The sequence below is a fragment of the Vicugna pacos genome, unplaced genomic scaffold (genome assembly GCF_048564905.1).
Source record: "Vicugna pacos unplaced genomic scaffold, VicPac4 scaffold_19, whole genome shotgun sequence".
NCBI lineage: Eukaryota > Metazoa > Chordata > Mammalia > Artiodactyla > Camelidae > Vicugna > Vicugna pacos.
The window spans coordinates 70,274,800-70,300,103 of record NW_027328740.1 but is presented as its reverse complement, the minus strand read 5'-3'; the positions used below and the strand labels follow the sequence as shown (position 1 = coordinate 70,300,103).

The 25,304-nt window shown below is 40.9% G+C and overlaps 1 long non-coding RNA gene across 1 annotated transcript; it reads right to left on the bottom strand.

Moving 5' to 3' along the window:
* Positions 1–1,992: 1,992 nt before the first annotated feature.
* Positions 1,993–16,075, bottom strand: LOC140693021 (uncharacterized). Its single transcript, XR_012068670.1, has 4 exons — positions 15,885–16,075; positions 15,612–15,708; positions 8,877–9,000; positions 1,993–2,220 (listed from the first exon to the last, which is right to left on the bottom strand). It is a non-coding gene; the product is annotated as an uncharacterized lncRNA (long non-coding RNA).
* Between the last annotated feature and the right edge of the window lie 9,229 nt (positions 16,076–25,304).

Sequence of the window (25,304 nt, the reverse complement as noted above, 5' to 3'; positions counted from 1 at the left end):
ATGTGGGCAAGAGGATGGTCTATAGTTCAATCAAAGATCTAAAAGCAGTTTTCTAGGATATAATAAAGCAATGCCTGAGTTATAAGACAGAACAACCCCTGGATATGAATCAGTGGCACCAACCAGTGGGGGCACATGTGTGCACACACACGCCCATGCACACGGAGCAGCCTTGGAGACACTCCATCTGTGCTGATGGAGCAAAGTCATGCTGGGGAGATGAGGAAAAAGTGCCTAATACAATCAAATCAGGACATCTGAGGAATGGGTAATAGGAGTCAATTGAATTTTCTGCTTTGCTGAAGGTCAAACAAAAACACTTTTAGTTTCAAACGTCATTATTAAAAATGTTCTTAAAGCACAGGAGCCTGTTTTCCTGCCTTGCTTAGTGTCATATGCCATATTAAACATGACAGATTTATGCTTCTCTGACTGTGGAATGGGAAAGGCCTTGCTGTCATATTCTGAATATTAGTCTATGTTTTGCAGCACAGTGGATACTGAAAATGGGGCAAATTGAGTGAATGGGAATGGACATAACCTAGCAGTCATTGACTGTGTGTGATTTGCCAACTTTCTCCAAAAAGTAGGGGTAGCAAGCAAATCAGATAAATTCAGGGATCGTGGGGTGGGGAGTCGGGTGGGCTGACAGCTGGGTGGTCTCAGGTAGCTGTTTTACTGTGTAAAATAGTGACTATGATCCACAGTGACACACTGTCAAATTCTTGTGCCTGTAGCTGTGATACCTGGCCAAGTCTGTGCAGCCAATTTTATCGATGGTGCATAATGAAAATAACTAACCTTCCCTGAGGACCATCTTATGTGACATCCATTCATTGACTCACTGAATTCCCTAAGCACACTTTTTGGTACATAACTGTCTTAAAATATGAAGCAGAGATAAAATGAAGCTCTAAAGTGTTGAAACCTTGCCCGAAATCATGCAGATGGGAAGATGCCATGCCGGGAGCTAAGCTTGGGCCAGACTACAGAACCTGAAGGGCCCAGCAAGTCCCCTCACTCAGGAACCTGGCCCACAGCCACTGCCAGGCCCTGTTCTGTTTCTATGAGTGTTCATGGGAAAGTGCCATGGACTTAGCATAAATATGACTTGATTAAGGAATTCAAACTGGGATAGAATTTTGTTGGGGACTGTAAGCTGGGAGTGAAACTGTCAGTGAAGTAAGGGAGGAAACAGCCCTGGTTGTAAGAACATTTCTAGGGAAGAAGGCTCCCTAATGGGCTGGCATGGGAATCGCTGTGGTTGTGAGCCCCCTGTTGCCCTGTGTGGGAGTGGGCAGGGAAGGAGAAAGACTGTTCAGACTGGTCAAAGTCACTACAGTTTGTAAAGAGCTGAGGTCTGTTCCCTCACAGCTCAGACACATGCAGGACATGAGGATGCTTAGCTAATGACCAACAGTGGGTAGCAAAGCCCAAGAGTGGGGTGGGGAGGAGAGATGGGACCACCTTCTAGAAGAACCTCTGCCCCAGGGTCCAGGAATGTAATGAATGATTGGGGATTCACAAAGGGTTTTTATGGCCTCATCAGGTAGTTCCTACTTTAAAATGATAGTCTGGAATATATGGTAAAATACGGTGGAATGACTGCTCTTATTTTAGTTTCTGCAAACACTTAAATGGATGGATTTCTATCTCCATTATACAAGCACTGCTGGGTAACCTTTAGAGCCATGTGAGGATCAAATGAAGTGAGTACTTATTAATACTATTACCATGCTTCTACTGAATTAACACTTCAGCAACAGTATAATGGCCACGCTTCTTAACAACTGCCTCTGTAAGAGCTCTTGTAAGTCACAAATAAAAATTATAAAGAAAATATATTAAAATAATAACAATTACAGTTACAACAAATATGTTGTTTATAGCAATGATAGTGTTAGCATCTCCCTCTCATATTAAACAATACCCAACATTGGATTCCTTAGGAAGCAATGCCAATGCATGTTTGGACTTTTCAAAGTCTTCAGCCCATGAAGCCTTTTTACTCACATTGGTCCACCACAGCCAGAATTGCTGTTCCTTGCATGGTGGGCTGCCACGCTGCAATGTCCTGGGCTTTTTCTGGCACCATGCGTCTATACTGGATAGTCAAGTTTCCACATACCCACTCTGATTTGCAATATATTGTTCTCCAGAGCCAACGGAGGGGCCACTGGAAAGAGGCCACAGATAAGGTGGTGAACCCAAACTGAATACCTGTTAAAGGAATGGACACACAACATGGAGTGGTGGATGGATGGAAGGACAACAACAATTCCTCTACTCCTGTAAAGAGAGAGGGGCAAATGGTGAACTAAATCCCAAAGATAAAAGACATTCATGGTAATAATATTATTCAACAGTGAAAGAATCCAAACAAAAGGCAAATATAAAATCTCTCGGAAGAAGACTCATTACAAACTGTTTCTTTCACGTATATAACCTTAGTAGGAATAACATACTTAAAAATCTTCAACCAATCATAGTTATTTGCTGGTAATAAACTTGGGAATCTTGAAGCATATTATTCACTCTCAGTGTTGATAATACAATCTTGGAAGATGATTTGTCATTGAGGATTAAGAAAAAGAATACTGTGGTTGTATATAAGAATTTAAAAAGGAATAAGGAATGTACTTTTGGGAAAGCTCTGCATAGAGAATGTTGGAGGAAATGCACTGAAAATAGGCAAGTGAGCAAGCTCCCTTGAGTCTGGGAAGGTGAGTGCAGCACATTCAGAGAGTCTATGAAGTTATTACAAGTCACAGAAAGGTATGCAATTAAAGTGTCTTCCTAAGCAAAATATCCTTCTTCAGGAATTTTTATCTTGATATTTCTATGGTCTGTGTGGTCACAGGAAGTCAAAGTTATGGTGGTGGCTTAGAAGTTCTTTTCTCTCTGTCTGTAATTTACAGGACATTGCTACAGATGGGGCAGCAGAGATCTGCGGTAAGCTGTTCCATGGGGTGGGGGAGCAGTTAGAAATGATAAGGCCAGAGATCTAAAAGACTTTTAGACCCTAACTGGCAGACTTTTAAGTAAACTAGCACAGGTATGTAACTAAGACAGTGGATGAGAGGCAAGTTTGTAGTCCCTTCAGTGTTACTGCTCAGTCAAGGGATAGGGACCACTCTGGCCAGGAATGGCAAGACAGTGGATTGGGTGGATGAGTAGGAGGAGCTGACATTTGCTTCTGACCTGAGAGGCAGGGGTGTGTTGCAGAAAAACTGACAGTGCTGGAAAGAAGCCTCATGTCCACAGCCTAAAAGGAGCTGTCATATTCAGGGAGGTCACAGAGAAAGAACCAGAGTTAGTGATGCCACAGGGTCAGCAGCGTGGCAGCAGTGATATCAGTATATGTTTCCATAACCCACCTAACCCTACATGAACACATCTGCCTACAGGGGGCAGGTAAGTAGCAGAAATATGTGGAGTGGGTGCAGCCACTGGCAAATTGGCAAGTGCACATCTTAATGAAATGCACTGCTCACAGTCACCATATTGGAAAGAGGGCCCCACACTGTCAGATCCCTTTCTTATTCAAGAGAAACTAGAAATTAAGACTTCATTAGCAATCATCCCTCTTCAAACCCAGAAAAGATATCATTTATAATGACAACAAAGGCACAGACTATTCAGAAATAAATTAATGAAAAATGTTAAAATGATTCTGATAAATGACTTAAAAAGAGAAAAAAATGATAATTGAATGAACAGTAGAATGCACCATCCTCTTCAGTTGGCAGACTCAAATTTGGGGGACTTGAACATTTTTTCTCCAAAATAAATTTAGTATCTGAATGCAAATTTAGTTAATAATCCTGAATGGATTTAAGAAAAAATTCTGAAAGGTGATCCTAAATTTCTTCCAGAAATATACACAAATATACAAATAAAATAATGAGGAGGGATGTTTGAATTTGTAATATTAGGGACATTCTGGAAAAGGATAAAATAGGACCAACTGTAGGAGATAATAATCTATGGTCATGGAAACAGTATAGAAATAGTGCACTGAGAGAATGAATGAAATAGAACACATTTCAAGAATAGACGTGGATATTTAAGAGATTTTAGAAATATTATAAAACTGACACTTAAAATCAGTGGATTCAGGTACTGGTGTAATTAGCTAAATCATTAGAAGGCCTGGTACACTGTCCTCAATTTTGACATTAAAATAAATTCCAGAAAATTTTTAATTAAAAATAAAACACTAGAAATAACCCAACATGATTTAATCTGTTCAGATATTCAAGCGAGAAGAACTTTCTAAAAAGCTTTTGGAACAAAGACCAACAAGAGCAAAGGCCTAGCAACTCAGCAAGGCCAGAAACGCCCCCTGTAAAACAAAGCTGACCCTCTCCCAACCCTCTCTCACGGACCTGTATTGCTCTCTGATACTTTCTATACTTTCTTCTTCCCTTTAAAGTCCAGTTTCTTGGAGAAGTGCCTGCGCTGATGACTCCTCCAGGGCTCAGAGCCCTGCATCCCCCACAGCCCCACCACGGCACTGATACAGGAGTTGCACTGCCGGTGGCTGCGTGTTTCAAACCAGTGGGCATTCTCAGCTCCTGTTTATTTGATTACCAGGTAGCTTTTGCCGTGGACAAATATTTTCCTTTCAGTGGAACATTTTCCCCCCTTAATTTTTGTTTTACTTAAATAAATTTTAAAAGCCCAGGCAGAAAAGTGTGTGTGCACATATGCACACACACAGATACACACAGATCTGTTTTTTAAAGGCTACATTAGTGTAGTCCAACTCCGCCTTTTCCTCAGTTTAGACAATTAAAGGTGGGCTTTAGCCCTTGCTTTTATGCCCCACACACCCCCCCTTTCTCACTTCGCTCCCTTTAGTCAGTGTTCAAATTCCTCTTAAGCCAGGTTACAGCCTTCTCTGTGTTGCCTCAAATCGTTTTCTCTCAACTGCACTGCTATTCTTCTTTCTCTTGGTGGACCTCTCTTCTCCCATTTGCCATGTACATGGCCCTTTTCCCCAGGGCCTCGTCTTCAGTCCTCCACCTGGCAGGACTGAATCGCCCCCACGGCCTCACCCACAGCTCCTCTGAGCTCCTGACTGGTGAATCCAGCTTAACAACGGACATCACTCCTTATATGTCCCATAGACACTTCGCACTCAAAATGACACACACAGAACCATCTCCTCGAAACCAGCTCCTCTCCTTACACTCCCCCTCCAGATCTGCTCTCCGGATGGGTCACTGGAAAGTCACCTCAGCAGCTCTGCGGCCCGCCGCCCCGGCCCTCCAATCCCCACTGCAGCAGTCACCACTTCTGCCGCCCATGTCTCTCTCTTTCTGCCCACGGCCTCTCAGCAGGCGTGTGCCATTTGTTGTCTGGGTTACCTGCGTTGGTCCCCGAAATATCCTTTCCCCCCAAAATATGGGCCTCTCCCCCTAAAATAGTATCTTCCATTCTGCTGCCAGAATAACCAGATATTCTGCAACATAAACATTATGCAATTCTCTTACTTACAAATAATCCAATATATCCCTGCTTCCTTAAGGATACATTGAAGTCTAAGCACACAAGGCCCATCGTGACAGAGGCCTTGTGCACCTGACATTCCCACCTATGGATCCTTTGTTCTAGCCCTACTTGTTGTTCTTCAGTCTGGCCAAGCCGCTTCATGCTGTGTACACATATATGTCTCCACCTCTCTGCATGAAGTGTCCACTCCCTCTACCACAAAATAGAGAGCTAACGTCCTTTCACCTTTCAAGATTCAGTTCAAATATTTCCAGCTCTAGGAAGTCCAATTTGTGTTCACCTGCTTAGCAATCCATCAACTACTCGCCATGCCTCGCCTAGCCTGGGGAATGCAGACACCAAGTCTTACCTGTTTTGGTCTCCCCAGCAGGTGATACAGTGTTTGGCATAGCAGTGCTCAATGCTTGTTGGTTGGATAAATGAATGAATCAGTAAAGAGATGAGAGTTCTAAAATCGCCCCCAGTTACTCAGCTGCCATTTTGGGAAGTTCATTCTGCGAAGTTAAGGAAATGTGAGTGCAGGTGGTGGGCAGACAGAACAGTGGTGAGGGCGTGGGGGAGACAGGCCTGGTCCTGGAGAGCGCAGGATAGGCGTGGGTGGGAGAGCACTGGAGAGAGAGGGAATGGAGGGGGCGGGTGCAAGGAGATGTTGAAGAACAACTGATATTAAATGCAGTAAATTAAATGGAGAACATAATATATGAAGGGGAAATCAAGTTAACAAAGCAAGGGTGGAAAAGGCAGTACCAGAGATGAAGAGCTCTCACTTCATCCCTCACAGCATTCCACTTATGGCACCCGCCCTCTGGGAAGGCAGCGTCAAATTCTTGAGAGACTGGTGTTTGTGCTGTGGGTGCTCTAAGTACAAAACGGTATCTTATGGCTTCCAGATTTTAAGACTGATAGATAATTTCTCTTATGTCCCATGTCTGAGTTCTCAGGCAGCAGGATCATTCGCTGGTGGGGGGAGAGATATTGTGGTTAACAACTCAGGGTTACTCTAATAATCTCAAAGGACAGTGGGGAATTCATGAAAACAAATAAAAGAGAAATTTCACTCAGAAAAAACCATATGTCATATAGAACTTTGTGGGGGCATTGGGGGCAATGTTACCGCCACCTCATCTAACAGTTTTATTTGAGTGTGTTGAAACTCCAAGCTCAAGTCACTTAAACAAGTAGGAGAACCAGGGTCCAGGCTGTGGTGCTCCAGACATGGACGGGAAGATGAAAAGCCTGACTACTGCCTCCGACAGGATCAGTCCAGTCGGGGAGTACAATGGACATGGACACGATCACACACCATCAAGACAAGAATCAAGTGCAATTCATGCCTAGACAGGAGAGCAGATAATCTCTAAATAGTGGAGGGGTCCCTGCCAAGGCTTGGCAAGTGTCCTTCCAGGCAGAAAAGCAGAGAAATATAATTCAGGCGAAGGAGACTAAGGTTGGTGGCTGGGTGCAAGGCCTAACGAAGCACAGATGGAGGGCTCCAGGGTCATCTGTCAGTAGCTGTTCCCCTTCAGCAGCTAAGAGGCATAACTAAAAAGGCAGGTGGGGTGTCATTAATGATCATGGGGAAAACTGGGAGGAGGAAATTGAGGTCAGGAGATCACCACCAAAGGCAATTTATTGTAGAGGAACAAAAATAATTCAAAAAGCACTTGGAAATTCTATCTCCCATGAATGAAAAGAACACAAAATAAGTTTCACTCCAGCGTTGAATACAGAATAACAGACTGCCTACTCTCAGAAATGGATTGAATTTTCTAATTCATCAGGGATTATTTAGATAATAGGAAAACGAATAAATCTGAACAATCTCTCTAGAATAGCTGTTACTCCATCCTGTTATGTAGGGTAGAGTTAGGCTGAATTATTTAATTGATATTTTAATGAGACTATAAATTTCTAAAAGCCTTATCAATTTCTCCCAAAAGCGTACAACTTTTCCTTTCATGACATTTATTTGACTTAATTAGAATAACTTTTTTCCAAGGCTTTTTTTGTGTGTGTTAAAATACCTAATGATATGCTGCCCCCAGAATGTTGTTGTTATTATTAATACTGATAATAGCCCCAATAAGACATATTTACAATTATGACTCATTTTGGAATAACAGGTCATTGGTTTAAAGTCCTTTTGAAAATAAGAAGAATAAACGAACATAATTACTACACCAGGGACAGCAGCTGCACCCTTAATGGAACCTGGTCACTAAACACAACAAAAGCAAAGATGAAACTCAAATCAGACACCAGGCCACAAAGCATAGCTGACTGAAGATGCCACAAGATGACCTTTCATTCACCGAGGGAACCAGATGCATTTCTATGTATAATGTATATTGTTAAAAGCAATTATTTTATATATAGAATGTAATTTAGGAAAAAGAAAACTCCATCTGTAGACTTATAAACAGGAAGCACAAAGGGGTGCCTTTGCCAACAAGAACCTGCATGCATAAATGCAAAGCCTACTGACAAAAATCCTTTCCTGTCTCCTAAGCTTAAAAAAAAACTACTTCAAGGCAGTGGTGAGCTGAAAGGGCTCAGATACAAAACGTGCACATCATCAGCCTTCTAGTAGATAAAAGTGCGCCATGCATAATAGAAAAGATAACGTTTCCTATGGAAATCTATTTTGAGATTCAACAATTTAAAGGCAACTGAGAGCTCAAAACCAAGTTCAACCAAAGAGGAACAGAGCCCAAGCAAATGTACAGAAATGGACAAAGTCATTGGAGAAGGAGGGGATCTGTGTTCTACCGATACTCCAGATCAGCAAATTCATCCTGAATTCAAGCCAGTGATGTGACATGATGTCACTCAAGGAATCAGGCAGAAACCATCAGCCAGAAGAAATAGGAACAATATCAAAGGCAGGTGTGAGATGTGGAAGGGGTGACCCTGTGAACCTTGCTGCAATGAGGCAGGATGTGCTTGCGGGCTTTCTGCACAGGCTGGCTGGCTCACATGACTCTATTTAGAAGGATATCAGCCAACAGCTGTGCCACACGGGCTACAGCCTGAGCTGAGTCACATCTAGTAACGGTTCTGAGTTCATCCTTAGACGACATGACCAGAAGGATCTGAGAATCAATGGAGGAGACGTATCTGAATGAGTATTCCATTTCATTCCTTGGCAGTAAATCTTCAGCTTTGTGCAACATAAATATTGACAAAGATACACACAGGCACCCTATTTGAAAGCCTGACTGCATAATTGCATCTAATCGAGAAAAGCGGGCTCCGTTTCAGTATGCTAGGACATTGTTTGGCTCGGTAACCAATGCTTCTGAGACCCAAAGCATACTCTAGTATAACCGACAGCACAGAAATCTCCATTGATGACTTACTCATTTCAGGGTATTCATAAAATAACCCCAGTTTGCCCATGGGATACAGATGGTTTTCCCGTTCCCATCGTGGGTTGGTCTGTTCTGCTCCCAAAACTGTGGCATCATTAGATTCATGATCCAGCTGTCAAACAGATCAAATTATAAGGCAGGATATTATCAGACCAAGGTCATAAAGGTATTACTGATATCTCAAGCTGAACACATCATCTTCCCAAGAATTTAATTTCTTGTTTTCAGGATAAATTTCTTTTTATTGCTGCCTCCCTACCCTCAAATATTGTGAAAACTAGTCCTGACTACGTGCCTTGGGTTTACCAAAATTGTAACGACTACTACTACTTTATCTCCTACCTCCTTTTCAGGTGTTCATTTTAGCTTTTAGAAGATGCCTTCCCTCATTTGTCTTTTTTACCCCCACTTCTCTCCTATTATCCACCATGGCCTTTCCAGTCTGAAAGTCGTCAGAGAAAATAAGTAAAAGAAAGAAATACAGGTTCTGTGAGCTGGTGATAAGTGCTGTGGAGGAAAATAAAGGAGAGCAAAGAATGTGTGCTAGGGAGGAGTGGGGATGGGGCAGTGACCTTTGAATAAGGCAAAGACTGAAGCAAAGGGGTGGGCAGAGGAGGGGCAGAGGAAACAGTGATCACAGGCCTGGAGGTCCCTCACGCTGGACAGACAGCATGGAGACTGGTGTGGGCCACAGTGAATAGGAAATAAGTGGTGGTTTTGGGGGTGGAGCCTTAGAGGCTGCCGTGAGGATGTGGGCATTTTTCCCTTTGAAGGAATTGCGGAGCCATGGAGGGTCACCGAGCAAAAATGTGATACTCTAATGTTGGATAGAACAGGTCCAAGACCCTAATACAAGCTGAACAAATCAAGGGACAAAGAAGTGACATGCCACCTCAAATTCAGTGCAGAGCTTGAAAGAAACACAGCCTCGACTCCCAGCCCAATGCTCTGTCCCCTTCTGGATGCTGTCCCACAGAGCTGTCTCTAAAGTTATGTTTTTTCCTCACTCAGAGGCTTGTGGGCCAACTGAATGCTTCCCCCTTTTCAAATGGCAATTTATCCTGAAAGGAAATCAGAGTTGGCAGTGAAACAAGGCATGGACCTGTAGCCTACAGAGCTGTTGTCCCTGAAAGCAACAGCTGGCGCGTGGTTTACTCGTGGAGTTCAGCAGAAGAGACAGAGCAACAACAGTCAACTTAGCATCTGGCTGAGTTTCGGCTGACTGCACTGCACGTTTGGATGTATTTCAAATTTGGACAGTGAGGCGGCTTCACACGAAAGGCAGGTGTATACATCATACATGCCCACACGTCTGTATGCATACACACGTAGACACACACAGAGCATATGATGTGACTTGTAAAGAGCTGCCTCTGCTTGGTTTCCCACGGCCTCTAATTTCAGCATTAACCTTCCACTGGCCATGCTCCCAGGTTTGCTACGAGATTTCTTTGCAATGGAACATGCCCTTCGCTTCACAAACGTTCCCCAATTCTTTCAATGACATTAGGGGAAGAGCAGGGAGCCCTGGGAAATGCTGGGGATATGGACTCGAGATACCCCTGAATCTGAATCCACACTTCATGGCTTATTTGTTATTTAACTTTATTTACATTCAAAATGCAATTGTTGCAGATCTCAGAAGATGATTTACACTCACTGCTATGGCAGAATGTTGCGGTTAGTAGACTCACCACAGGATCCTCTTATTCAACACGTTCTTCCAATATTTCAGATATTACTGTATCACAAATGCCCATTTCTATATTTTGATATCTGCTTTTCAGTATAATTATCTTTCTTCTTTATTCTCTATATATTATGATTTTAGAACATTTTTCTGAGAAGTGTTCCACAGGCACTGTACATATGATACTTGGATAAAGAGATCCTGGAGATCAAAACCACATTTAAATCCTTAGATAAACTCAGCTGTGTCATATACATGGCTAGGTTTAGTCTGCTTACTTTGTTACTTTGTTTAGTAATTTTTGTTTCAAAGAACAAGATCCTTCTGTATAGCACAGGGAACTACACTCAATAACTTTTAATAGCCTTTAGTGGAAAAGTATATGACAAGGAATATATATATATATATAAGCCACTATGCTGTACACCAAGAATTAACACAATATTGTAAACCAACTATACTTTCAACAAAAAAAGTTGAAATAAAATTGAGAGATGAAACTTCCACTGCCCAGACTGCTGTCACGATGAAACGATTCAAAGCAGGCCAGGTATTAGCAACCCCCCTGACACAGCAAAACCCCATGTGGGATCTTCCTTTTGAGCAGCACTGGCTATCCGGCTGTGGCCACCTGTAAATAGGGTTGAAGTCACTTAGACCCTTGGCTTGGGATCACCGTGGCCACAGGGGTGGGGGTCACTGCAGCACCTACGAGAATGACGGGGCCAGCCTCCTGCTGAAGCCGCTCCCCAGGCCACAGCCCAGAGCGCTGCAGGCAGGTCTGAGGTCCGGCCGGGGGCGCGCAGCTCCACAGCCACTCGGAGCCCTGCGGTGCGGGTGGCGCTGGGACTACGCTCGTCCATCACCCTCCCTGGCACCCAGACTCGGGATTCTCCTGGGGGAATTTTTCTCTGCCTCATACTTCCTGTCTCAGCATTTGTGGAATCCGGTCCATGCCACAGGGAAGCAGGGCTTTTACCCTCCGGGACCCAAATCCATCACTGTATGGATCCAGGGTGAAACTTCCATGTTAAATCACCTGGCGCTCCCTTCTTGTGCTGAAATGCCCTCCCCTGTCGATGGCATTAGGTCGTATTAGAAGTCCCGACTTGCTTGTCCTTAGCTAAGACTCTGAGCCTCTTGCTCAGTCTTCCTGAGTGGAACCACTCATCTGTGGCAGAAAAGCTTGGGCTGTCGTCCACCCATCATTGTCCTCGGTCTTTTGGGTTTTCTGTTGGGTTATGGTTCTCGTGCAGGGATATCAATTTGCACATGAGAAGCAACTGTAGACATTTTAGAAAATACAGACACTGGATCCTCCCCCCTCTCCTGCCAAGGCTGGAAGCTTTCTCCCTCTAGCAGGGGTTACACAATCATTTGCTTGGGAATTGACCACACATATTGGCATAATCATAGTAAATTGCCCTTTACTCTGTGCTTGCCACGTGGCATTTTCTACTTCATGTTGTCTTTGCACCTTCATTATCACATTTAATCCCTGCATTATTGATTATCACCATTTCTGTTGAGGACACTCCTACTTGCTAATCTTGAATACAAGTATCTTTGATTCTCTTAATCTATTTCATTCCTGAGTTTCCTGTTCCTGAATTTAAAGAGTGAATTATGGACACATGTAAATAAGATTCTCTTATTATATGTATCTGACTCATCCTCTAACCAAATCATATCTGGAGAAGAGAGATTTTCTCTTTTAAACATTTGTTTTTCTTATTATATAGTAGTGCATACACATAGTGGAAAATGTAGAAAACATATAAAGTAAGAAAATTACAGCCATACATTATGTAAACACCAAAGGACAATGCTATGTCATTTGGGGCATTTAACTATTTTTCTTAATATTTTATCATAAAATTTCCCTAGGAAAGTTGCTTAACCCTGGAATTGTACTAGCCTTTTGTCCAGTACAGAATAACATTCCCAGAAATGACCCCAACATCAAAATAGTATGTGAGGCTGGGAAGGCCACAGGGCACTCAGCTTATTCTCTGAGTCCTACAAAGAATGCTGTTAATTCACTGATTTTACACATTCGATGCCTGTGAGTCACTCACTCACTCAGCTGGCTCGGACTGAGACCTACTTTATACCAGTGCCAATCCAAGTGCTGGGGAGACCCCAGAGGGAGCCTGGATCACGGCATCACTTTCCTTCATTTGCTCCCAGAATCCTACTCAAGAACCCCACATGGGATTGGGGGGGTGGAGGCAGGTGAGATATGGTGAAATTCATTTCATTATGTTCCTTTAGACATATTCAAATAGCATGAAAATAGTAGCTAATTTTGATAAGTTTTCTTTTCCCTTCCTATGTATTTTTGAGAATGGGTATAGTTTTGGTGCAGCAAGAGTAATTGATAGATCTTTGGTATGGTAGGATTTTATATGAAAAATTAAGAAGGAAACTGCACTTATACAAAGAGAAGTGGCAGTGAGGAAAAAACAAGCCACCCTTGAACTTGGCTACAATTCAGAATTCCTGGTTTTCAAAAAAGGGAAACAAAATTCAAAATAAATTCCCTAAATATTTTAGCCCATAGTAGAAATACATGGAGGCAAAGTTCAGCTCACTGGAACCTAGAACAATGTGCTTATTTAAGCGAAGGTATAAACAGACCACATATACTATAATGCATCCTTTACTTTAAACTAGTTCATGTGAGCAAGTCTCATTTCACATGAATTGCTCAGTACCAGTTTAGGAAATATATCCTCCTTGATTGGTAAAAATAGCTCACAGATAACCAGATTCAACAAAATTTATTGTTAAATAATTTACTTATTTCCTTCAGGAAATGCTTTTGAGTAATCTGAGTTAAGTATTTCCTCTATCTGCTGTATTTCTTTTCACAGAGAAAAGTAGTATTATTTGCACATGACCTACTTTTACTTCTCTGGAAATATCTGACTGTGAGCTCAGGGTACGGATTGTCTACTGCACAGTAGGGAAAAAGAAGATTCATTTCACAGCGAAGATCAGAATCTTTTTTTGAGGGGCGTGGTGAGCTGGGGGACAAGGGAAATGCCTTTGTTTCGAGACAGACCCCAGTAATCCATACTGAAGCTGAAAGATGAAGCCATTATGAAGAAATGTGGAAGGACACACTGACACGCAAAGGTGTTCACTCTGCAAAAACAGAAAGAAAGAAAGAAAGAAAGAAAAAATAATTTAACTGCCCTATAAAGAGAATGGACAGAAACTTGGTAATAAGCTAGAGAGAAGGAAGGTTAGTGAAGGGAGGAGAAACAATGAAAGGGAACTTGGATGCGGTGGGCAGAAGAGCAGGTTTCTGGAGCCTACAATGAAGGATGATAAGAAAAAATAAAGTTTAAAAAAGTTACAAAGTTTAAAATAGTTTAAAAATTAAAAAGCAAAGTTAAAAAAATAAATATTTTTATAGTGGCATGGAAGATTTTAAAATGATGGAGGTTTTTTATTTCAAAATTCAAGTTGTTTGAATTTCTCCCCCATTCTCCAAACAACAGTAAGACCTGCTTGTGTAAGTGGTTTTGGGGGACACCACAGAGAGGGGCGAGCTCTGCAGTTAGGTTGGCCAGGAGCAGAATGCTGGTGTGGAAGGCAAGACAGAAGAGAGTTCAACAGTTTCATGAAAACAGAAACTCAAAGCCAGAAATTATCTTAAAATGGTTAGTGTGGTAGGCAGAAAAATATTCCCCCCCAATATGTCTATGTCCTTATCCCCAGAACATAGGAAGAGGTCAGATTCCCTGGCAAAGGGGGCCTATGGTTGCAGATGTGGTTAAGGTTGCTAACCAGTCGACTCTAAGAGAGACCAGCTGGATTATAGATTTGGGCCCAGTGTAATCACCAGGGTCGTTAAAGGAGGAAGAAAGAGGCAGAAGAGGGGAGAGAGGAGAGGAGATCTGACCACAGGTTCAGAGTCAGAGGCACACAACCATGCTGACCTTGAGAATGAGAAAAGAGGTCACAGGCCAAGAGACGCAGGTGGTCTCTGGAATCCAGAAAAGTCAGATACAGGTTCCCCTGAGGCCTTCAGAAAGAGCCGTGCCAACACTTTTACTTCAGCAGGCTTCTGCATTCAAGAAAACTACAAGTTTAAATTTGCGTTGTTTAGTAGAGACTTTTTCTTTTCTCTTCCTACTACCATGACGTTTGGGGATACTTGTTACAACAGCAACAGAAAGTGAATAGAGTAAGCTCCTTGAAATGTTCAGAAATTGCAGATAACACTGGACTGTCCACTTTGATGTGGGATTGGGCTTATGTGAAAATCAAAAGGACAGTGTGACCTTTGCTAACATCTGCTTTTCTCATTTTAGGAAGAGAACAGTAAGTCAAAACCTCTGTTGTTATTATTTTAGACAAGTGTCTCTTAAAACTTTATGTAACCCTGTGCCTTAGGACCCTAAGAGAGTCTCTTCTTAGAAGAACATGGATTCAGAGAGATAGTGTCTTACATCTGAGTCCCACAGTGGTCTCTTATTGGCAATGAGAGCTTGGGCATATCAGTTACCCTCTTTAAGCCACAGGATCTTCATTTGCAAAAGGAAGATAAGAATAAGGATTGTTTGGGTGATTAACTTGTACACACACACACACACACACACATACATATATGTACAACATTTAATACAGTGACTAGCACATACTAGGCACTCAACAAATTCCTGTTATGGATTTTTAAATGCATATATAAAAGGAGGAGAAATTTGCAGGAAATTGTGGGAAAACTAAGTTCATGGCCCCAAAAAGGGCCATCTCTCAATGGGCTCTGATCAGTCAGTCCCCAGTGGTGGGCTAATAAGCAGAGACTATAGCACTTGGGGATTTATGTTAAACATAAAAAGGAAGGTATTTAAACATAATTATTAAACATCAGGTACGTTTATACTTTTGGCTGGATCATCTTATCTGGAGAGATTTAATAAGCAGAGAGTCTCCACTGTTCTAGAGATGGGCATGCAGGAAAATGATGTGGGTGGGTGGGCCATTCTCACCCACCCAAGATCACATGACTGAGTACTCACGGAATTAACACCTCTTGTATGTTATTACAGATGGGCTGTCCTCCCATGATTATTGTCAGCTGTGTCATCAGTTCAAGGAGACATCACATGGGTCACACTGGAATATTAGAAAGAAAATCTCATTTAAATTTTAGATAGTTCTAACATGAAATAAAGTCATTATTTTATGCCTAAAAAAATCTAAGGAGCAGAGAGTAAAGACACTCTTCATTGGGCAACTAAGAGAAAACCTGAAACAGGTTAGATTGTCAGAACACATAGCTGTATTCACACCTCTTCATTTCTGTATTTTTACAGCCAATACACCAGATCTCATGGATAAGTCACAAATCTGCCCTTAAAGAATGTGATGTAGAAACACGTGGAGTAGTAGTTGACAAAATGGAACAAGAACACCTTCATGGCTGGGTTGTTCTCATAGTCAGTCTGGTCCTTGGGAGCTCTGCAGCTAGAATAAAGAAAAGGTAAGTCTGTAAAACTGTGAACGGCTTTGAGACCCTATTCAAAGCCACGGACACATGAGTTAACACATTTAATATGTGTGTGTGTGTGTATATATATATATATACATATATACACACATACACACACACAATTCACACTGTTTTCATACCAGCTGTTTTGAATTTCTTAACATATCCACTATGTTAATTCCAACTGTACACACTGTTGTAAGAGTTTCTCCCACTAAGAAAGTGATATCCCACAAGGCAAAAAAAAAAAAGTCACCTGTTCCTTAAAATTTATAAGCACAACAGTATCCAATGGGCAAGAACTGTCCTCTGTTAGGTGTAATTTGAAAGAAAGCTACTTCTAAACATCCTGCTAGATAATATTCTCTTGTCTCCCTGAAAGGCAGTAAGGTAGGACTATTGAAGAAGACAAACAAAACACGGGGCAACTTGCTAGAAGCATTTGGGGAACATAAAACGGGTCATCCTCCTAGTTCAGAATTTGAATTGGTCTTAGTATTTTCAGAAGATGACCACTGAGCAGACCACTGGGAGGACCACCCAGCCACATGCAATGTGTTGGAAGCACTTAACTTAGGCCGCTAAGCCGCTGGGTGGGATACAAGCCAGAGAGAAGAAACATTTATTATAGAAGCTGCAGCTGATGAGAATGGAGTTACACTAACAGGAACAGCATGGGGGGAAGACACATAACAGTGTGATTACTTGTCCTCTCCGTAACGCGCAAGCAAATCTGCCACTGGAACCACGACCCTCTTCCACTTATTTGCAATACAGAGACTATTTACTTTCAACAACAGGGTACATTATCTAATGTAATTGAAATTATTATTAAGCACTGACATATTTACACAGAGCTTGGACATTCTAAAGCTTCCTTTGTCCCTTTTACTAATGCAAAAATGGAGCTAATTCACTTCTCATATAGGCTAGAGAAAATAGGTTTGCAGTTGAAGTTAACTAAAGACTGTGATGTACTGCAATTGAAGTGCCTAAAAGATAGTCTCTGTTTTGACCTGGTTCTAAAACTGGTGTAGAAATTATCTCAGCTGCAGGAGGAGCTTACCAGAGTCAGTCATCATGATTGCCACTTTCTCATATATGGCGTTCAGGGTCACCATGATGATAAAACTGATATGGGAAGCAGTGATGGGCGTGGCCCACCTGCACAGTCAGGTACTTTTGGATTGGGTCTGTTCCATTCAGGTTCTTGGGAAGTTTTGCAGGAAATACAATGAACACTGAAAGTCCGTAGACAATGATCCCAATAACTGAAACAATGGTTAACAGGACCTGACAACCCAAGAACCCAGCAGCATGAGACTCACTAATGATCGTATTTTTACACAGAAAACTTGCCCCCAACCCAGCTTAAACAGAAAACATGCATGTGTTGTAAACTTCACATAAACGTGAGAAGTGATATAAATCGCACGTAAATGCCATAAGAGACGTGAATATCAGTCATGTTAAATTTTAGGGGAGGAGGAATGAAAGATGTCAAAAAGAATGAGTGCATCCACTAATGTAACACGCTGGCAGCAGGAGCAGCTGTGTGCAGGGCATAGGGAATATATGGGAACTCCACTTTCTGTGAATTTTTCTGTAAACCTAAAACTGCACTAAAGAAGGAAGCCTGTTAAGTATATTTTAATGGGTGAAAATGGGGTAACTGGTGGCATGATCTTTTGGAGGGAAGTCTGTGATAGCAGAACAAATGAAAGTAGCCCTTCTACATCTGTAGAATTACTTAGGTTATGAACTAGTTGTAACCCATGAAGGGGATATGCTTCCTTTCAAGGGAGAACCTATCACTGATTCAGGGGTCAGCAGGTGCTAGCTGTCGTCTTCATTCTGAATAGGACCAGTGAAGCTGTGGACATGCCCTGAGGGAAATAGTGGGAGTGACAGCAGGTCTCTGCTGATGAAAGCTTCACATGCTTTTCATACTCCTTGAGATCTTGAAATGGCAGGTATTCCTACTCCCTGCATTTGCACAAGATTCATGTCCCTAATCCACAGTAGTTTTGACTGTGTGGACCCAAGGGCAGCGGGGGTGTCTGAAGCAAAATTTGCACGTGGCTAATAGGGTTTCAGTTCCTCACTAGGCAGGTTTTTTTTCTGGCCACTGAAGAATGAACATTAAAGATCCCATTTTTAAACAGTTTTCCTTCCATCTACCTTCTTGGTCATAGTCCAGAAGCATGTACTCAGTGTCCCTGGCTGCTCCTGATGGGTGCCCCAGAGAGAAAGCTACAAAGAATGTGAATTTCAGGACTAAGTGAACCACATCATGTTATTTACAGTAATAGCAGGCGGCTGGCTTGCACCTGCATGGGAGAGCAGAGGGAGTGTTTACAAGCCCCTCCTGGAGCCACACTCCTGCATCTGGATCCCAGCTCTGATGCTAGCTGTGGGGCCTTGTGCAAATTTCTTAACCTCTAGGGGCTTCAATCTCCTCACCCATATAATGGGGAGATAATAATAGCAATTTATAGGACTATTGTGATGAGTCAATTATTTACTAATTGTGAAAACAATTGGAACATTAACCGCAGGCATGTGAAAAACTCTACCTAAGTATAAGCTATGAATATGGTGACCAAAGTCTTAAAAAGGTGTTTTTTCTTAGTTTTTAAGCCATCAGTTTGTAGAGAAAGCATTTTATTTTCTCCTCTACTCTCTTTCATCATCCTTTTCTTCACAGTTAAGTCTTCATGCTTGTGAAAGGAATAACTTTTTGGTGTGTTTGTGATTAAATGTGAAAATTAGTTAAGGCTGAGAAAAATGTATTATAGAAGGTATATTAAGCCTTCCTCTCTTGTACAGCTCATATAGGCCATTTAAATAGTATGCATTTTTTAAAAGTCTGCATAGTAATTTTTAATTATGTATTAAGTAAACATAATAGTTAAGAATGCGTAAATACTTACTATTGCTTCAGCACACATCTATTTTTCAAAATCCTCACAATCACCCTGTGGGGAAGGTAATATTATATCTCTTTTACAGATGTGGAAATAGAGCCACATGGAGATGTTGCAATTTGCCCCAAATGAAGCAACTATTAAGTGAAAGTACTGAAATACTCAAAGAGCCCAAAGACACACTAACTGTATAGCACTGTCTCCTACATGGTCTGTAAAATCAATTCTAATTCATTTCAGAACTTTTACAAACTTGACACATTTCCATTTTTCTTCCAAGCACTTAATGGGTTCACTATTTCTTAAGAAACAGGAAAGCTTTCCGTTCTCCTTCCTCAAGTTTCTTCTTATTTATCATCTTTTCTGATCATAAATTTAACATTTGCTCATTAAAGAAAATTTGAAAGTACTCAGTAGTGGACAGAACTGCTGTCCTGGATCTGTCCCCAGTCTTAGAAGAGGACCCAGAACTTGCTTTAAGATAAATAACCTCCCTTTTGTTTTTAGTCCTGTGATTTAACCTCGATTGACCCACTCTTTCTGAAGCACCAGAAGTAGATCTCAGTTGGTTTAAGACAAATAATACCCCTCATTGTATTGGCCTTGCACATGATTGGAGAATTGGCAAATAACCCAGGAAGAGCCACTATTATGTGAGGAGATACATGCTGGTGCCCATGTGAAACATAAGCTTCTTCTATCAAGAGAGGAAGCTGCCAAAAGAGACCTGTCTTGGTTTGGATGGATGATCTGGGATACTGCGTGCCTAGAAGCATCATGCTGAGACATCTTTGGACACAGAATGAAGACAGGACAAAAGCAGCCCTTGACATCATCTGGGCTAGAGTATCTCTCCTTGACTGAAGCCAGACCTCAGACCTGAGGTTTTCATTTACAGGAACCAATAAATCCCATGGATCCCCATTTCTTGGTTGTTGTTTAAACACATTGGAGATTGATTTTGTCACCTACAATCAAAAGACTCCAACTCTGAAAATGAATAAAAAATAAAATAAGAATAATGCTTCAACCTATAGACATAATTCCTTCAGAATGGTGCATTGTTTGTATATTACAAATCATTTTATATATTAATTTAATTCTCCAATCTATCATAAGCGCAACACTTTGACATGTCATAAAATATTTTCATGGACACACTTTTTCATGACTGCATACTATTCTACTTTGTGAAGAGTTGGAAGAATATTTTGGCTGAGATTTTATATATATATATACACATGTAAAAGTATGTCTGTGACTTGCATCCATACTGACTTTTCCCTGCCATTTTGAAATAATTCCTGATTAAAAGTTTTTCAAAGCTGAATTAGTGGATTAAAACATATGAATATTTTTGACTCTTGATATCAACTGCCAGACTGCTTTCTAAGAAGGCTTGAGGAGTACACCAGAAATTAACACAGCATTGTAAATCAACCATACTTCACAAAAATTATCCAGTAACCTAGGCATGGGATTGGTGATCACTGGCAATTCATCCTCATAAACAGAGTTGTGTCACTTGAGAAGTGGAAAACTATTTCATTTTGATGTGCACTGAGTGAATTACCATTGAAGTGTGACATCTATTTTTTCTTTTGCGAATGTGTGTTCATCTTCTCTGCCTTCTACGCTTCTGAGATAATTTGATGTTACCTTTGAAGTGATCTGAACTCTCTATGTATTGAAGGAATTAGCCCCTTGTCGGATTTGTAAGCAAATAACATTCTCTGGTGTTTTGTTTAAAATTAGGATGCTCTGATGCATGGAAATCTTTGTATAATTTCCTCTGATACTTACTGTCCATCTAGAGGTTGTATACTCATCCATATTTATTTGTAGTTTTTTTTCTAATTGTGTTACTTTTTAAATGTTTCTGGAATTTATCACAATATATGGTTCACTGTATGATTTCAATCTTTTCTTTTCCCCCAAGTAGCTAACAAGTGTTTCATTCACTGAATAACCTTTATTTATCTCCCTGATTTGTAATGCCTTCCATCTCTTATATTAAATTATTATTGATATCAGAGCCCATATCTGGACTTCCTGCCTTATTTTATAATCTGGCTATTCTTGAACTAGTAAAACTCTCATTATCTTATTAATTTTTATATTACTAATATGATTTTATTCACAATAAACCCAAATCAATTTTATAACTTCTGATATTTTGGAGATATGATCTTTTAATCTAGAATCATGTGATTAAAGCACCTTTTATATCTTTCAGTAGTTTTTACTTTTATTTTTTGATAGTTCCTACTATCCTTTTGTTAGGCTATTCTTAGACATTTTACCTAGGTTGTTACACTTGGAAAATTTTAGAAATTTAATGCCTCCATCTGGTCTCTTAATCAGACCCTGGAGAATCCTAAACCACTGATCTGATTTGAACAAATGAGGTGAAAAGAATTGGGGGAAGCACTGTGAGCAGAAGAGACTGTGGAACCTCCAGAGCGGCGCCCTGCATTGGCTCAGATGTTCTCTGGAAAAAGTTTCCTCTATGAGACTACATAGTTCCCAGCTTGACTTTCAGTTTTCTCAGCATTTCACATTAGATTTTAAAAGTCTGTGGCAGGTTCTTACCCAGAAAAAGAGCACTTGCACAAAGGGTTATATGTATACACTTTCCCCAGGTGGTAAAGGGAACACGCTCTTCTTCCTAATTAAAAAAACAAGTTTAGTCAATCAAGGGATTACACCAATGAAATGATATTTCTCCTAACTGGTCAGTAAATCCTAAACATAATATAAAAAAAAAATTTCAGACATAGCCTCCTTGTTTGTAAATGCATGGGTTTTTTCCTGTTTTTTTTCCTTTTCTTTTCTGTTAACGATGTCAAACACACAACAAAATATGTACAGTGTTCGTTTTAATACTATTTTTTGAAAATGCACATGTGAACAGTAAACTGTTTCCCTGCCATGGTCTGAGCACCTGATGAGGCCAAGATTTAAAGCTCTATTCCTTAGCTTGCCTTTGATTTCAGAAGTGAAGGTAGTGACAGCTTAGGGTCTGTGCAGGACAGAAAGAATCACAGTTGTCTGCAGCTAACTGGTGTCCACTGTGTGTTTCTTGGTTGAGATTTATGTGTTAATTAGCTACAACTATGAAGTTTAAGAGTTTCCATTTTAGAGTTTATATTTAGAATTTTTTAAGAGATGAAATCAGCAAGAATCAAGATTTAACTGGATTATAAAACCAGATATAGTATAATAATAGCTGTAACTAAGTACATGGCCCTTCCTCTGTGCCAGGAAGCCTTCCAAGTAGATTCTATACATTACTTCGACCCGTCCTTACCACTGTCATGAAGAAGCAACTCTCTTATTCTTATTTTATAGGAAACTATGGCACAGAGAAGTTAAGTTGTCCAAGATCACTCAGGAAGCAAGCTGCTGTGTTCAAATATGAATTTAGGCAACTTCATTCGCAAGATCTCACTACCACAACGCTGGCCTCTCTAAACAATGGAGCATGCTTTCTCAAGTAAAGTAAAATACTTCAAATAAAAAACTAAAAAAAAATAAGGCAATTTTTTAAATAAGGAAGAATGATAAAGTTAAATGAGTCTTCATCTTCAATTTTTCAACAAGCATGTCCCAATGAAAATTTAAACTTATTAGCTTGCAAAATTAAATTTAAACTTGGCAGTTTAAATGACCAAAAAACTTCTCTTCAGTATTTTTTGTATGCTGCCAATATGATAAGTTTTTGTTTTTCAGGACTCAAAAGCATTATGAACATCTAATTTTGTCTAAGATTCAGCTTTCATCTCTGAATGTACAGTCTTTCACCAACATATGCTTTTACCCCCATCTTCAGTTGTAAACAATGGGAACTATTCATAATGGGGATTATTAGAAGCTTATTACATTGTAAAAGACAAATGTCACTTTCTATTGGTAGCTGAACCTCATTTTTTTCCATTTATAAAAAGAGGAGTTTGACCTGCTCCCTCCATATCTTTTCAGTGCCAACATTCTGTAGATCTGTGATTCAATTTATTAAATCTATATTTGGAGACATTTTCAGATACTCCTAGTAAAAGCATTTTTTTCCCAAGAGTTATTCATTCTCACAACCTACTGTCCTGCTGCTGCTGACTGCAAGCACCATCAGCTCTAAATTATCTCAGCTGATGGAAAGAAGCAATAATACAAATGACTCAAAAATCATCTTTTCATAGCTCTGGAATGTTGATACAAAGATATACAGTTTTTTTTTTAATTTTGCAGCAGGAGTGGCAGCAATAAATTTACATTTCCAGTTATGTAAAATGACTAGCTCAAACACTGCTCAAACACTGATGACACCTCAACAAATGTTTCCCTGCTTCTTCTACCCTTTCTCTGACTTTAGGATGAGAGCCATGCTGCTTTGTGCACATCCCAGAAGGAAGGGGGAGCAGTGACCGGGACTTAGTTCAAGACAAAGGGGCACCTAGTCTATGATGAAAAGGAGGCCACAATAATGAAGGCGCATTTAAAAAAATGGGAGTCAACTATAAAAACCAATTTGTCTTTCCTTCTACATCTATGTCATTGCAGCTAATTTATATTTTGCATTTTTTATTGGTGTCATGAAAGGATACAAATCAATGCCTCTTTTCATAAACACTTATACCAGTCTTTTTCTTTTCCCCCTTTTTACTGTTATTATGAAGGAAGGACCTCACTTCTCTTCTGTGTCCACCATTCCAGGCAGTGCTCCTTCAACTTGGCTGCACATTAGAATAACCAGAGGAGCTTTAAAAACTTCCCTATGCCAGAATGCGCCCCCAGGCCACTAAGTACAATCAGAGTTTGCAGTGATGGAACCCAGGCACCAACATTTTTTAAGGTCCCCTGGTGATTCCAACACGCAGCCAAGGCTGACAAGTCCAGAAGTAAACAGAATAAAGTGCATCTAAACAGCGCCCGCTTTTCCTGGGTAATCTCATCTATCTCCACGTGGGGACACCTCGCCTCCTATTCTGGCCAGACTTGTTCTTCCTGCTCAACCGTCTCCCATTTGTACTCAAGTTCTGCCTGGCACCGCTTCCAGAACTCCAAAAGTAAGGTGACTAACAGAGAGACAGAACAGCAGAATGTGGATCTTCAGTGATGCCTGATGCTTCAGAAATCTGTACTTAATATTTATTACACTTAACACTTTGGTAAATGGTTAATAAAATCACATTTTATTTATAGGCGATACTAAAGAATAAAATGAGTTAATACCTTTTGTTTAAGAAAAAAGAAAATGTAGATAATTTATTGAACGTTTGGAAACAGACTAGCTCTCTAGCTCAAGGGAAAGGTATTAACGTGATGGTCAGAGGCAGGTGACTGTATCTGATGCTAAAGTACCTGCTACCAGCACATTATGCCCACTAAAAACACAAATATCGGGGGGAAGGGTGGGTATAGCTCAGTGATAGAGCACGTGCTAAGCATGTACAAGGTCCTGGGTTCAAGCCCCATTACCTCCATTAAAAAAAAAGTAAAAAAAAAGCACAAGTAACTGTCACAATTTAAAAGCACTGCACGGTTCACCATCCAAGCCTTCTCCTCACATCCCTCTGTCTCTTCTGTCCAAAGGACCTGAGGGTGGGGAAGGGGATGAGAATGCTTTAGTAGCCCCTGCATTTCTATTTTCCACCACCACAGTCACACAAACTTAAAATAATATTCTTAAATATGGAAAACTGCCATTTTTCTCAATCATCGGTAATGTAATTTTTAGAAATCGTCATTGTGTTTTAAGACTCGTAACTTTAAATAGTAGACAAAAACAACATGAAATGTTAATTGAAAATGTGGCTTCAGGGTGAATCCCCTAAGCCCTTCTTCCCACCAGACTGTTACCCCTAGGCCCCAACTCTAGAGAAATTGCAGAATAACCACTGTGTCCTCCACCATTGTACCTGAGTCTCTACAATGCTCTGAGAATAAAGAGGAAAAAGACACAGTCCCTGCTTCCGGGAGCTCCTAGGTGCACAGGACTCATTGTGAAATGATGGCTGAGGAGGCGTGTTAAGAGGGCTTGGATAACAGTCAGCAGAGGGTGCTCGGGGCAGGGAGCCGGAACTGTAGCCAAGGCTCTCCCAGAGGAGAGAACCACTGTGGTGAGCTCTGAGATGCCCTAGAATTGATCAGGTGAACTTATAATGTTAAGGCCATTTCTCCCTGGGGAGCTGCACATGCAAAGGAGGGAGGCCAAAGAGAGCCAGGTCCCTTCCAGGAACTGCAAATAGTCTAGAAGCGAGCACAGGGTGTGGGAGGCAGGTGAGGCAACCAGGTGG